The sequence below is a fragment of the Typopeltis vanoorti genome, chromosome 24 (genome assembly GCF_054136105.1).
Source record: "Typopeltis vanoorti isolate ZY-2024b chromosome 24, IOZ_Tvanoo_1.0, whole genome shotgun sequence".
NCBI lineage: Eukaryota > Metazoa > Arthropoda > Arachnida > Uropygi > Thelyphonidae > Typopeltis > Typopeltis vanoorti.
The window spans coordinates 16,179,598-16,194,071 of NC_143572.1; the positions used below are offsets into that span (position 1 = coordinate 16,179,598).

The window sequence follows — 14,474 nt, forward strand, 5'->3', positions numbered from 1 at the left end:
CGGCAAATAATTTTTTTTTTAAAACAATATTTAATATTTAAGCTCCAACACTTTCTACTTCTGATATTGTCTTTTCATCCCCAGCTGTGTGTAGACCCTATGAAAACCCGGAAAAATAATTCGAGTATTTTTCGGAGGTTAAATATTGTTTAAAAAAAATAAGAAAAAAAAATTGACTATTTACATCAACATCAAATTCATAACGCATATCGTAGATAAAAGTTTTAAAGATTTTCTACTAGCAGGCATAAAAGTTGAAAATTTTCCTCCCTATCTAGGAAAACCTTGAGATATCGTGATTCCATTTTCAATATCCCCCCCCTCCTCACCAGTATACTTTCTCTACTTATATAATAGCTATTAGGTGCGTTTTTGCAAAATGCGTATGCTTCTGGTAGATTTGTTTTGTCTTTTTCTTATAGGTGTATAATTTACGCCTAGACTCTGACTAGACTGACATTTATTAAAATTCGGTATTTGGAAAGCTTACAACAATTTGTTGAGCAGCCTGAACTTTTTGTTTCAGTTGCACCATTTGTAGAATCGCAAAAGTGCAAAACGTGCCGAAAATATCTATTGCATTAACGCCGATTTGGTTGGACGAACTTGAAGAATAAAATTTTAGATTTAGGACATACATTGGGATACGTTTGTTAAATGATTCGGTTTCAAGTCAATTTTAATTTTTAAAATTTGGCAATACTTCTAAATGTATTAATTATTCCGCACTGACTGAATGTAACTGAATAAAATTTAGCATCTCTCTCAAAATTTATTGGGTTGTTTTGGTTTTGATTTAACCAGGGCTACTTTTACATTCGTTTATTTTATTCAACCATATTTTCACATTCGTTATTTTATTTTACTTTATTTGTACATTTGTAAAAAAAAAAAAAAAAAAAAAAAAAAAAAAAAAAAAAAAAATCATTTGTACACTATTCAAAGAATACTGACAATCAAAAAGTCAACTGTGAATAACTTCAGACTGTGTTGTATGTTAAATAATTATAAAACGTTAAATAATAATTATAACATTTTTATAAGATTTGGATAGTACAGTGTGTGTCCTGTTAGGTGTCCTCTACATCCAGGAGGACTTGAACTTGAATCTTTCCAACTAAAGGGCTGACTATACCCAAGGCGTGGCTGACTCCTCTGTGTACACACGCAGGCGCACGCACCCACACACAGTTCAGTGAATTTCAATCATCGGTTCAAGACTATGTGATGAACATCCCCCCCCCCCCCGTAATCGGACTTTTGTATTGGAAAAACGATAAAGAAAGATGGTATTTAGGATTTCTATTAAATTTTTACAATTCATTTTAGTTTTCTTTTCAGTAGGATTCGGCCGTTTTAGTGGCAAAATTTAAACAAAACAGAAGTATGCCTTATAGAGTACAGTTCGCGTTGCCTTTATCCACCGTAATCTTTTTTTTTTTTTTAATTTGCTGACATTCACCACACGAGGTGTTTATTGTGAAGGCTATAATGTCAACTGTATCTAAATAAATGTTATTAGTCATTATTGGTAGACAGGTGTTATAGATTTCATGTTCTAAAGGACGTGGCTTTGAACCTTTGCTACACTTTGTAAATACTGTACTCTCAAATTTCATTTTCTTTACGTTATGAAATGACTGAGTAGCATGTTTGGAAGGCTGTAAATACCTAGTATTGATATTACTGGTCTTTTGGCGAAACACAGATTGCATCGTAGACATAACATCCTGAAGATTTCTCTGAGTTAAGTTCATAACTTCATAGCCAGGGAAAATTCACTGTGTATGTGTGGAAAACAGTTTCGATTTGTGAGTGAATTGGAAAATTCTCATGTGCTATAAACGTCATGTCTGTTAATCATTCAATCACAATTTTTGTATTTATCTTTTTCAATTTCGTTTTATTGTAATTTAAGTTTGTTATTCTAAAAAAAAGAAAACATGAACCTTTATTATCGTCTTCCCGGAAGAGAAACGGGTTCTCCCCGTTCCTCATCTCCGTCCCTTAGGACTGGTTGAGCCCTCCTAATGAGGGATTAAGTATGCATTTTATGACTCTAGATTCGTGTGAGTTCACGGGCCAGTTTGCCTGTTCTGAGAGACGAAAAACCCGAGTTTCCGGTTGAAAAAAACTCTATACCCACCGTATGAGACCGGCTAACTCACCCTTTAGTTGAGAGACCAGGAAAAGATTTCTTACGTCATGGACGGGAATCGAACCCAGGTCTTTCTGACCAAAGGGCTTCGTCTATACCGAACTGAGCTAGAACAAGAGAGAGAAAAATAATACAAGTGAATTAAAACAAATTTAGGGATAAAATGAGTTGAAAATATAAGTAACAATAAACGTAGTAAATTAGTTTAGTAATTTAATTAAGGCTGTATCTGAATTTCTTAGTCTTCTTGCGACTATAGGGAGATTTTCAACAAAAGAAGAAAAAGTGATGAAGAAGGGTCCCCTCTGAATATAGGTTTTGACAGAATATTGGAAGCGAAATGGAATGTAATCATCTCATGGTTTCATGAATAAAAATAAGAGTAAATAAAGCAAATAGCAATAACAATAAATGACTGCCATACTTGCTAGTGTTTACATGGCAATGGAGATTATCATATTAAAACAATAAAAGCTCTTTATCGAAAGCTCTGTGATCAGATCTCTCTCTCTCTTCGCTTCTATGTATTGTAAGAATCTGTACTTATATTTTCATGGTCTTTTCTTGCATTTTTATCTTTATTTGTTTAGTTCTCCTTATGACGTTCATAGTCACAAGAAAACTACAAAATCTCTTCGTCTTCTCTAGAAAGAGCCTTGTAGCTCATTCGGTATTGACGAGGCCCTTCGTTGGAATGACCTGAGTTCGAATCTCATATGGATGTGGAAGTTTTTTTTTTTTTTTCTTCTTCTCAATAGCAGCCTTAACCACGAAAGTTTCGAAGTTTATAGCAAGCACATTTAGTACCATGGATGGGCTAGTATTTTTTCAAGCCTCAGACTTCCAGTAAGGAAAATGATTTCGTATCGAACGATGAAAATCATCATCCATTTAAAGACATTCACAAGCATCCCTGTCACGTCAATGGGAGTTGAATTGCAGTCGCTTTATTGCAAATCGGTAATGGTATCTACCTAGGTTGTAATTTTTACTATTACTACTTCTGCCACCAGCACCCAACAACAGCACTGGGACATCATTGTTCTTCTCGCTCTAAGCTTATTGCGCAATACTTCAGTAGTATAGCCACTCTATCCTCTCTTTTTTTTTCTTTCTTTTTTTTCTTCTTTTTTCTGACAATTAGTATTTTTGTATTTGGTTTCGAATTACTTGCTAATTCAAGTATTCTTTTGGAGTTAATTCTATTGATATTTATTCCATTCCGATCTCATCTTCCTTATCTATTCATTTATGGGTTGTAACTGATATTCTTCATCATTTTTTTGATATTCGATTAAATTTTGTTTTATTAACTATTTTTCATCGTGTTTTCATTTCACATGTATTCATCTATTATATTTTTCATGTTTCGCATTCTTGTTCTACATGCTAATAACTTAATAATGGTCGAAGTGCTGATTTATAGATTCTTACGTTTGTTTCTCTTGTTATCATTATTTTTCCGTCAGGGATTGTTCTTTTATTTCATTCTATGTTATTTTCACTGTTAATAATTATTCTTAGATATCTTGATTTCATTACTTGTTATTTGTCACAACTAATATCAAACGTGAAATTTTTAGAACAGACACGAAAATGCAGTGAATATAATAAAAAATAAGAATAAGCCGTATTTTCTTTTTGAAAAAAAAAATTTTTTTTTTCGACATACCGCGCGTGTGTGTGAACTCACTGGAAAGCATACAAAGGAAATAATGTTAGTTTATATAATAAACTTTCATAGCTTCACCAATATTCATGTAATCATTGAAATCATTTTTGACGCTGGATAGATTTTAATTCCATATATTTTTATTTATTTGTTGTGTGTGCAGCGAGAACTATTTCATTCTTTGGCCTTTATTTCGCTCATTCCTTAGTAAGTATTTGAGCAACAAATGTAAAAAAGGAGAAAAATGCAGCGTGATACTCTGTATTATTAGAGGAATTTTTTTTCAATTAAAAATTATATATTTCCGAATGAAGTGCACACTTTTTTATGAGTTATAATAAAAAGAGATGTTCAGTTTGGGATTATTCAAAATAATAATGTCATATTAATGAGTATATCACGTAATACACAGATGATATATGTTGGCACGTCCCATTGCATCATCGGCCCATAAAATATATATCTACTCTCTATATATAAAAAGATAAGCCGAAATTTGAAACGTTTTTATGTCACGTTTTTTGTCTTACCGGCTTACTAGCCCGCAACTCGGGGGGTTGGGCGCCGTAGGCGCCAGGAGGGGGCAGAGTCCCCCCTAGTATATATATATATATATATATATATATATATATATATATATATATATATATATATATATATATATATATATGCGAAGAACGCGCATAAAGGAAATGATATGCTGGCCTCATTTGCTTAGTTGCTTATACGTAATTCGAATCGATTACGCACCATACCATCAAAAAGTACCCCTTTATACTACAGTGCCAGTCGGACGAAGACACTATCCATTCGGCCAACAAGACCAGCAACTTCTTAATATGCAATAGGATATGTCACTTTCTTAGATACGTTACTTTAATGCGATTGCATACCCATTAATAGCTAACATGGCAGCCGATGCGTGGTATTAAGGCGATCTGCGGGTGATTGTTACGTCAGATTTCGGTCAGGGAGGAGGACACAGAGAGAGAGAGGAGCCGAGCATGCTTTGTCTCATTCACTTTCTACTTGCCGTTTACTTTGCATTAACTCAGTAAACTTTAACCTTTTCGCTTTGTGACAAACACGTTCTTTGTGTTGCTGATATTCATTTTATGAAGTGACATAATAAAATTCTCCAAAGCTCAGGAAATCAGTTTGGTCTCCATATCATCAGGATCGTTGAAACTTTCCATGCGAGGCCAGTGAAACATCTTTCATTGCCATCAGATGACGAGCTAAATTACATAGAAGAATCTTAGTTTGGCTAAACGAAAATGTTGTTAGTTTTTATCTTAGAATTTAACAACGCTATAAAAACTGTAAAATAACAAATACTACTTAGTTTTAAGCAAACTATTTTACATTATTATATGCCTGTAGTCTCTGGTCGAAGTGATTCTTATCAAAATCTGCTAATATTCTCTAATTCTTACGGAAAATTAACTTTTGATTTTCGCCTTTTTTAAATTAATTTATGCTGTTTTTCGGAAATGCATCTACCCCGTAAATCAGATGTTAAATTTCCCCCTCTTATTTTACGAATAATTTATCATAACGTTTTCATCACTAAGTTATAGTGATAATAGTAAAACCTCTAAGGAGTCCAATGACTCATCCGGAGGTCCACTCCGCACTGCTTACTATCTCTGCTACACTTATTCTATCTACATGCAACGCCCTCTACCGCCTAATACAAAAATACTAATAGTATTTTCCGTGTGTAAATTGCGCGTGTGTTCTCTTGACCAATTTCCCGTATTGTTACTATTAACTACATACAAATAATAAAAATAAACTAAAAATCGATGTTTATTAAATCTTAACTCTATCAGGTTTCACGTACTTTTTTAATGTATTTTTCTTCAGAAAAAAAAAAACATCCAAATATCCGGAAAGAAATACATCTTTCTCCTTAATCACTTACGTAATTAAGGAGATCGACTACACACCATACCATCACAAAGTACCTCTTTATACTACAGTGCCATTCGGTCAACAAGACCAGCAATTAATATGCAATATGATATACCAATTTCTTATATCATCATCATGCATATCAAGGATTTAGGCCTAGCGTGGCCTGTTCCGTCCTTAGAAGTCATCGTTGAATCATTTAAGAGGACCTCCTGGATTTCTTTTTACTAATGGCGTGTACTTTAAACTTGTTTTGGTAAGCTTTCTATTTTTATTCTTTGAACGTGTTGCATCCATTTACGTTTATATTTTTTTAATTTTTTCTATTACTGGTTCTTGGTTTAATTCCTTCATAATTTCTTCGTTTTTTTTTGTTTTTTTTTGTGATCATATGTGATCATACATCCTAGGTAGTTAAATGAATCACCTGTTCTAAGATCTTGTTATCTATTACTATTTTAGTTTTTGATTTTTCTGTTGATATTATCATACCATAATCTTTGGCTATCTCATTTAGCCAAAGATTATTTCTTATATACGTTGCTTTAATGTGATTGCATTAAACTATGGTACTACTACTATGCTGTAGGTCTTGTGATCTTTCATGCGTCAGGTTATCATAAAATAAATAAATAAATAAGTTAAAAATTAGAGATAAATATAACATTCAGACCGAAGAATAAATTATTACTCGTGTTGTAGTGAAAAGCACAATGTCTACACAAATTCGAACAAGAGATGAATTAATTCAAAAAAAAAAAAAGTTAAATACGGAATGTGTGGATAACTATTTCCCATAATAGAGATAATTTTGTACCATCATCCTGTCCAGATTTGGGCAATGAATCTCGTTAAATACGAGAATTTCTGAAATCTCTTTATAAACTTTCCATAGCATGTACTTTTGTGAAGGACCTTAATCTTTTTCCACAGGAGATAGCATGTTCTGCACGTCCCGAATGTTGCGGATGGAATTTATGATTCAGATGTTCACCACGATTGATAAACTTTTTTTTTCTTCTGTTTGTTTATTATTATTACCATGTAGCTAATAATCGGAGTTATTTAACAGCTTACCCCCCCCCCCATCTGTCGCTGTTCTTAATTGTTTCAACATCTGGCAACAGAGTCCTAATATATTTTAGTTCCTCTTCCCTTTTTTCCATTGTGCAAATATCTTTTGCCTCGCCTTTTCCATTCTTTATTATTCACATTTCAGAGGTTAGATAAGAGAATTTAGGCAATATCGAAGTCGAGATATTTTCATTGGCATGTTGAGTAGAGATTTTGGAATATGCCTATAGCGTAATTTTCAAACGAAAGTTTGAAATGAGCAGCCTTTTAATTTCCTGAAAGGTATTCAGAGATTCTAGAGAGATGTCGTAGCTGATTTCAGTTCCAGAGAGTGCGAAGTACTCTGTAGGGTAGTATAAAAACCCATTTAAATTTTTTGTATCTTATAGGAAAAAATTTAAGCTTAAAATATTTAAACCAACACAGTTTTTATCCATTTCTTTAGTTAAAGTTATTATAATTACAAATCTTCTGTAGTTACATATCGATGGGGAAGTTATCACAAAAAATGATTTTTTACAACCTCCATGGAATTCAGATTCGTCAGGCGCCTGTCAATCATGCTGAACTTTAACCCATCCTCACTTTTAGGATCATTCGCAATACATTTCCTCACTGCTTTCTGCTTAAAAACACGGAGTGCTAGTAGCACTCCATGTTTTTGAACTGAACAAAAAAAAATTTGTAGGGTTTAGATCGGGACCCTGTATTAACCTTTGCATTTCCTCAAACTATGTCTCCACAGCTCTATATATGCCAGCAGTGGCGTATTTAAAATGGTATTTTAAATACGCCATTGCTGGCATATTTAAAATACCATTGATATTCGCTGAATACACTCACGAGCCCAAACATAACCATCCCCAATAGCGTGTTGGCCTCCTTTTGGTCGAGATAACTGCTTGCACCTGTCTTGGCACTTACACCACTAGACCACGGAAGGTGTAATGGGATATTCTGGAGGTCAACGACCGAGCTAGGCAGTGTCGACCGGCGGATACTGTGTTCCTCCACATAACCCCACAAATGTTGGATTGGGATTCAAATCAGGCGGCCAGGGAAGTTCAGGCATTTCGGAATGCCTGAACGGTGCTTGCACAATGCGAGCCTTATGACACTTGGCGTAGTCTTGCTAGAAGGTCCAGATTCATCAGGCCACGCTGTTACCCTGTAGGGCATCTATTCGAAAACAATTCCCAGGTAAGAATAACGTGAGTTCACTGGAGATGAGAGAACCCCATGATGTCTATAAGAATAATCCCCACACTAATATACACCCGCCGTGCCTATTTTCGGCCAACCGTGGGGTCTGGTTGGCCGAAAACAGGCTGGATGGCCATAATGTTTTGACTTATGAATATAGTTTCAGAATAGCCATTCATCATGCTGTAGGCAACACAGAATTGTTGAGAAAGTCAGTGTAACGTTTGCTGTTCATCTTTTCGACAAGCGATCCTGGTCTAAATTAGAGAACCATCCACACATACCATACTTTAAAAAATGATGACGCTGTCTAATAAATCACATTTTCCTAGTCGCCATAAACATATCTGTCTGATTTGAAGTGATTGTTCTCCCTACATCACAACTTTCCACTGGTCTGATGCTGTCAAATCACGGCGAGCTCTGTACGCCACCAAAGTTGAATCAGAGCATTGTTTAGGTTAAGGTCTGAATTGTACTTATTTTTCAACGAAATCTAGAATATCGAGTTCGGTACGTGATATCCTGATCCAGATATAATATGCACAGCGGAAGAAACGCACAGTCGTTTTTCAGCGTTCTTATGTCCCTTTTCACTTCGTGATTTGTTTATTGAGTTTCTTTTGACTATCGCGTTTTCATCTTGATCTTAGTAATTTTCGGCTGCTCTAATTAGGCTACAGTGGTACGAAATGATTGACAAAATCAGGTATTGATACAGTAGTGGTCACGGAGAACATTAAGGGAGATTGTCCTTTCCTTCGGGAAACGTGTAAAATGATATTTTGAATTTCCAGTTAAATAAAAGAAAAATAAACCACTTGCAAACTTAAGTCCGGTTCCGCCATTATTATGATACGCCTCGCCGTAACTCTAAGCTATGCTCCATTTCTGTTGTATACAACTAGTCATTTAGGATTCCTTAACCTTATTGTGCTGTAAGTCATTTAGGATTCCTTAACGTAATAGTAACAAATAATAATTTGTTACTATTACGCTATATTGGAGAAAAACGAGGCTGTCCACATCATGCTGTGTTTGTAATATAGTGTTTAATGTGCTTGACGTGACGGTGAGGGATTATCCCTCTCCTTTTCAGGCTCCTTAACTCAGCGTTTCCCAACTATCATCTGCACACTGCTTTATTATTATTCAGTAGGAGGAAAAAGTTTCGCAGGGGAGGTTATTTATTGCCCCCCCCCCTTCAGCAGGGTAATCAGTCTCATTAGTAGCCATAGGAGCTACAAGAAGCGAGTATTTTTCTAGCATGATGGGTTTAGATGAGCGTAATTATCATTAATGGTCCTTTCACAAAATACTGGGAAGTATACATAGTGCTGAACAAGTTGCTTTATTAGAATAGATAGAAGTTACCTTCTTGTATTTGCCCATGTCAAGTTTATTCAGTTACCTCTCATCTATTACTCACCCAGCAGAAACATAAAATCGCCACTTTTAGTTTTATTTTTACTCTTATATTTAAATTGAATATTTTCGATAATAAACAACTTTTTTTAAATTTTTATTTTATTTTATTTTTATTTTTTATTCGTGTGGGGTTCCTCCCGTTTCTCGACCGCCCCTCAGGACTGGTTGAGTCTTCCTATTGAGGGATTAAGCGCTATATCATATGACTAACCTGTGTGTGTGTTCACGGCGCCGGTTTGCCTGCTTGCGGGATGAAACTGGGTTTCCCCAGTTTCCCCGTGGAAAGCAGCCCCCCCCCCCCCCCCTGCTGTCCATGCCCAAGACTGGCTAACTTAATTTTGCTGGCATATTTAAAATATCAGAATTGTTAAGTTTCATGCCATATAACAAAACAGAATAAATTTCTTTTCCTCCTAAAGTGTTCACCTTAAGCAACTTTTAAAATTTTGGTGCACTGCTCTAAGAATGTATGTAGTATTATATTTTTGAGATCCTTTCCATTACTAGTACCTCTGAAAATAATCTCAAAGAGTTGAGACTTGCAGCACTTGGTTATTTATGTGCCACGTGTTGTTTTGTAATGCCATCTAAATAATTAACATCATAAAATCGTTTATTTTGTTGTCTGAGAATCGTAAGTCACGGACCGCGTGTTGTGCAAAATAAATGATTGTACTCTTAGTCCATCCTTATTTACTTTATGGAGGGAAGTTAAGAGAGGAAGCTTTTAAACTTTTATTGAAATTCATAATATAAAATACATATGAAACTATGAGTCCTAATAATTAATCTCCTTCATACACGATATACTGCTTCCAACGCGAGAGATTCCCTCTATTTTACCTTATTCCCTTCAGATGGCAGCAGCGCCGCATTCTGCATTTATAGATCGAGGTTTTGCAGCTTGGCGTTAGAGCTTTTGTGTGGAAAAGTTAGAGTCGTTTGGCTTATTAGTTGCTGTAGCATATTTGTTACCGGTAACAGTTGGTGCTTAATTTGGTGTGTGGAATGAAGCCAAGATCAGAATCAAAACCTACACATAAGCTTCGGAATCATTGTGGCTTTCTTTTATATATGAAGGCGGATTACGTTCTTCGTTGGAATCATTTGGAGAAAGAGGGATACTCCTAGGTATGCCTGGAGTTAGCAGACTTACTTAAGCCTAAGTAGCATTATCGAGTGTTGTATATTGGTATATATATATCTATCTATGTATAATTTCAAGTTATCTATGTACTTCAAATATTTGGAAATGGAATTGTTTACCCACCTGAGATGTGTGCGACAGTACGTGTTGGTTATTCGCGAGTTCGGCATGTTGCCCCTGCATATCAAGCTTTGTGGGCGAACACTACTGTTCGCCTCTACTCTCGGTGATGTAGGACATTTTAGCTTCCAATTACGTCCCCGTATACTCTTCCTACATAGATTCAGTTGTCAGATCACGCCCTAAGAAAATGCGACATTAGCATGAAGATAAATTAAATGCTTTATGGAAGTTTGGTGATCGTCGAGGTAATGAATGATAATTGTGTCTGAAGTAGCGATTGGTTTCGATGAGTTCTTCCAGCTAAGCCCTATATATAGCCTCACAGCAAATGATTCTCTATAAGGTCGTCTAATATTTAAGTCAGTTTAAAGTTCAGGATGTTGCATTATTCTGGAAATTGTATATATTGCAATGAATTAAGGTGAAACTTTAAAAAAAAAATTAAGGCGGTGTTAGTACTGTGTGTATATGCGTATATTATGACCTCCTAATGGAAGTGATCGTATAAAGAACGTTATATTCATATTTTGCCATTTATACACCATTTAGCGGAAATGATATATATTAAAATTCATAATTGCAATTGCGAAGTTGAACTGTTTAGTCTGAGAAAAATATTGTAAATCTGTAATGAAATATTCCCGTTTAAATGTTTCTTAAAGGAATTTCATTGTTACATTTCGTTGAGTTTATTTGATCAATGAATTAGTTGCGAAAATCTGACGTAGTCCATGGGCGCGGTCAGATGCAGACAGGCCGGCAGCCGGTCTCCCTCGTTTTATCTACACTTTAGACACCTGACTGAACAATGGCAGCACAGATTGTCAAAGAACGTGTGCGCGTGGCTTGTGTTTAATGCCCCCCAAACAAGCATTAGTAGCTTGGTATTCCATAGTAAACAATGGTTTATATAGTAAAGTATTTTGCGTTAAACGCAAAACATTAGTAACTGTAAAATAATCATAAAGCTTACAAGATCACATGCTTTTGTACGTTTGAAATATTCAAACGATCTTTCAAATTATGGCCTTTCCAATACAACTACAAAATCTATGATATGTATTGTAGACATCCAACTGAATTAAATTCTTTTAAAAAAGTAACTGGGATAGATGACATAAGGATCAGGCTGGATATAAGAATTAATTCAAATTATTTTAAATTGTGTTTCATTCTTTTTTTCTGAAAATTATTTGCAGAGAAAATCGTGTTTATTTTTGCAGTAATTATTTTTTTCATGCAAGCTCTGTCTTTGTTCAGTAATAGTTCAAATATTTTATTTTTATGTTAGTCCCACTCAAAAAAAAAAAAAAGGTTGGATACCAATGGCACATTTAGTACTGTGGGTGGTTAGATAATCTGAACCCTGCTCTAGAGACTGGATCTAATGGACTCTTTCAAGCACCATGTTTGGTACCTGAAAGTGTACCATTTCACTTAAGATCTCCAGTAAACAAGATTTTTTTTTCATTGACAATGTGATAGCATCATCTACATTGAATATCGAGTTTCGCTGTTATGTAACAGTGAAACTTGATATTGCAATAAAATATACAATAAAAATATGATAAAATGCAGAAACTATACATACACATTTTATTTTGCTTATATGGGATAGATGACATATATATCCCATATAGCTTGGTTGGCCAAGTGGTTAGTGTATCCGCTCTCCAGCCAAAAGGCTGCATGTTTGAATCCCACCTTGGACATGGATGTTTATGATTGTCTGTGGAAGTGGTGGTGGTGGTGGACGGTAGATGGCATTAGTGTAGTTGGTGGAGACAGAGTTGTAGAGTAGGTGCCCCTCCCTCAATGAGTCTGTGGACTCCCTGGAGGTGTCTAATAATAATAATTTTATATATATATATATATATATATATATATATATAACGAGTATGTGAATCCCACTCATGAATGAAAGGTCATATTACATTTGTTAGATGCTTCAGAACTTTGTTCTAGAGATGAAATGTGGAACTTTTTCAAGTCACTTTCTGTTCCCAATAAGCAAAATGGTGATCTCACATTGGGTGATGAAATTCATCTACTACCATTCACAAATATTCATACCTGCAGTGATGTGGATATTTGACCCCATAACTATTTTGGTTGAAAAGCAGAAACCCTGTCTCGTTGATTAACCAGACAGATACAACTGCTTTGGAGGATAGGAAATTGATTAGTGAAACATTGATTAACCATATAATATATATAGAATTCATTCGAATGTATAGATATGATAATATATTGCCTTCTTATCAAAGTTTTCAAATCACCTTGCAGCCTTTTATTACAATATTAATGTACTAGGATTTTAGATGATAGTTATTAAACATTTGTTTTTAAAATGCAAAACCTTTTTTTAGACGTTTTGGTGATGTACATTTAAAGAAATTTAAGCTATTTGATGGAAAGACTACATTTGTAATCTTAGGCTTTAGCTCTTCCCAAATCATTAAGTTTTGCTAATTATTTTTGATTTATTATCAGAATTTAGAAACTTAAAATTGTACTATCCAGAATTCATTCTAAATACAAGTTACTTGCCATCACATACCAAGATCCAGATAGGAATCTCACATAAGATAGAAGAAACATTTTCTAATGGCTTCACAGTCAGATTAGTTATCTGGCTCATACAAAGATGATGAGATTTATCTCTTGGAAACTTTTGTACCGGGTATGGCTTTATCTAATGATTTGAAGTTCAGCCTGTTGACATGAAAGTTGAGCTGCTATCCACTCGGCTAACTGGACTAATAAATTAGGTAGCAAGTAAGATATGCTATTTTGAGACCAAAACTTTTGCTTTACACTTAGCCTATACTGCAGCTTGCTGGTTGGAAGAAAAAAAAATCTTCAAAATGATTAAAGCCATTTAATACAAATTCTACCCTTCCATACTTCCACCTCTGTCACATCCAAATGGCTATGTCACCTGAAGATAAGGCTGACCTGTTGGCATTGTTTCTCTATCTCCTGTATCAACAACCCAAGACAGATATCTTATTTCATGAAGCCTCTTGTCTTTTTCTACAAAGACATCGGAAATATCTTGAATAGCTTCAATACCAATATATTCTAGTCCTAATGGCATTCTCCACAGCTGTGCTCAGAATTTGTGTTTTAGAATTAACACCTATCCTATATTGTATACAATATTGGATATGTGTGTTGTTAATTCGGGAACATGGTGTGCACGAGCAAGCCTGTTTTCAGTGCATGCTTCCTCCTGCTTCTCCCCCCCCCCCTCAAAAGCAGAAAGAATCAGGCCTCACTTCATTTCTCTCAAATATAATGAAATTGAATGTTGATAACATTTTTTACCAAGGCCCACTAGTTCTCTTCTTGGGTCAACTTGTATCTCTAGCCTTCCCTCTGCATAAGTGTATCATGCATTACATCCTCTGTGTACAAATAAACAAATACCATTTTCTGCTAAGTCGGTACTTCTCACCTGTACAGCTTCGAGATGTAGAAATCCCTATATCTACCCTGCTTTAGAATATTCTTATATTTGGAATGGTGTGCATCAAAAATCATCTGCTCCAAAATGTATGATACCATCCAGAAGAGAGCAGTACAGCTAATTGATAATTCCCCTCTGACTCACTGCAATGACTTTCTCATAGATATCTTTTTTTCTTCCTCTAGGTATTTTCATGGGTGCTGTTTTGCTGATTCATCTGCCACCATTCTTCCACTGTGCTCTTTAATTCTGCTGTGCAACATCCATTTATGTGTAGTTT

General features: G+C 35.0%; 1 protein-coding gene across 5 annotated transcripts in view; it reads left to right on the forward strand.

Moving 5' to 3' along the window:
• The window catches only part of LOC150092956 (uncharacterized), a 511,183-nt gene that overhangs the window by 117,956 nt on the left and 378,753 nt on the right, over positions 1 to 14,474 (forward strand). The window contains exon 1 of one of the 5 annotated variants that reach the window (XM_090414060.1): positions 10,533 to 10,583. The exons of the other annotated variants lie outside the window; for them this stretch is intronic. The gene's annotated coding sequence lies outside the window, so the exon portion shown is untranslated. Of the gene's footprint in view, positions 1 to 10,532; positions 10,584 to 14,474 lie in introns of those variants that run through there. 5 annotated transcript variants of the gene reach the window in all.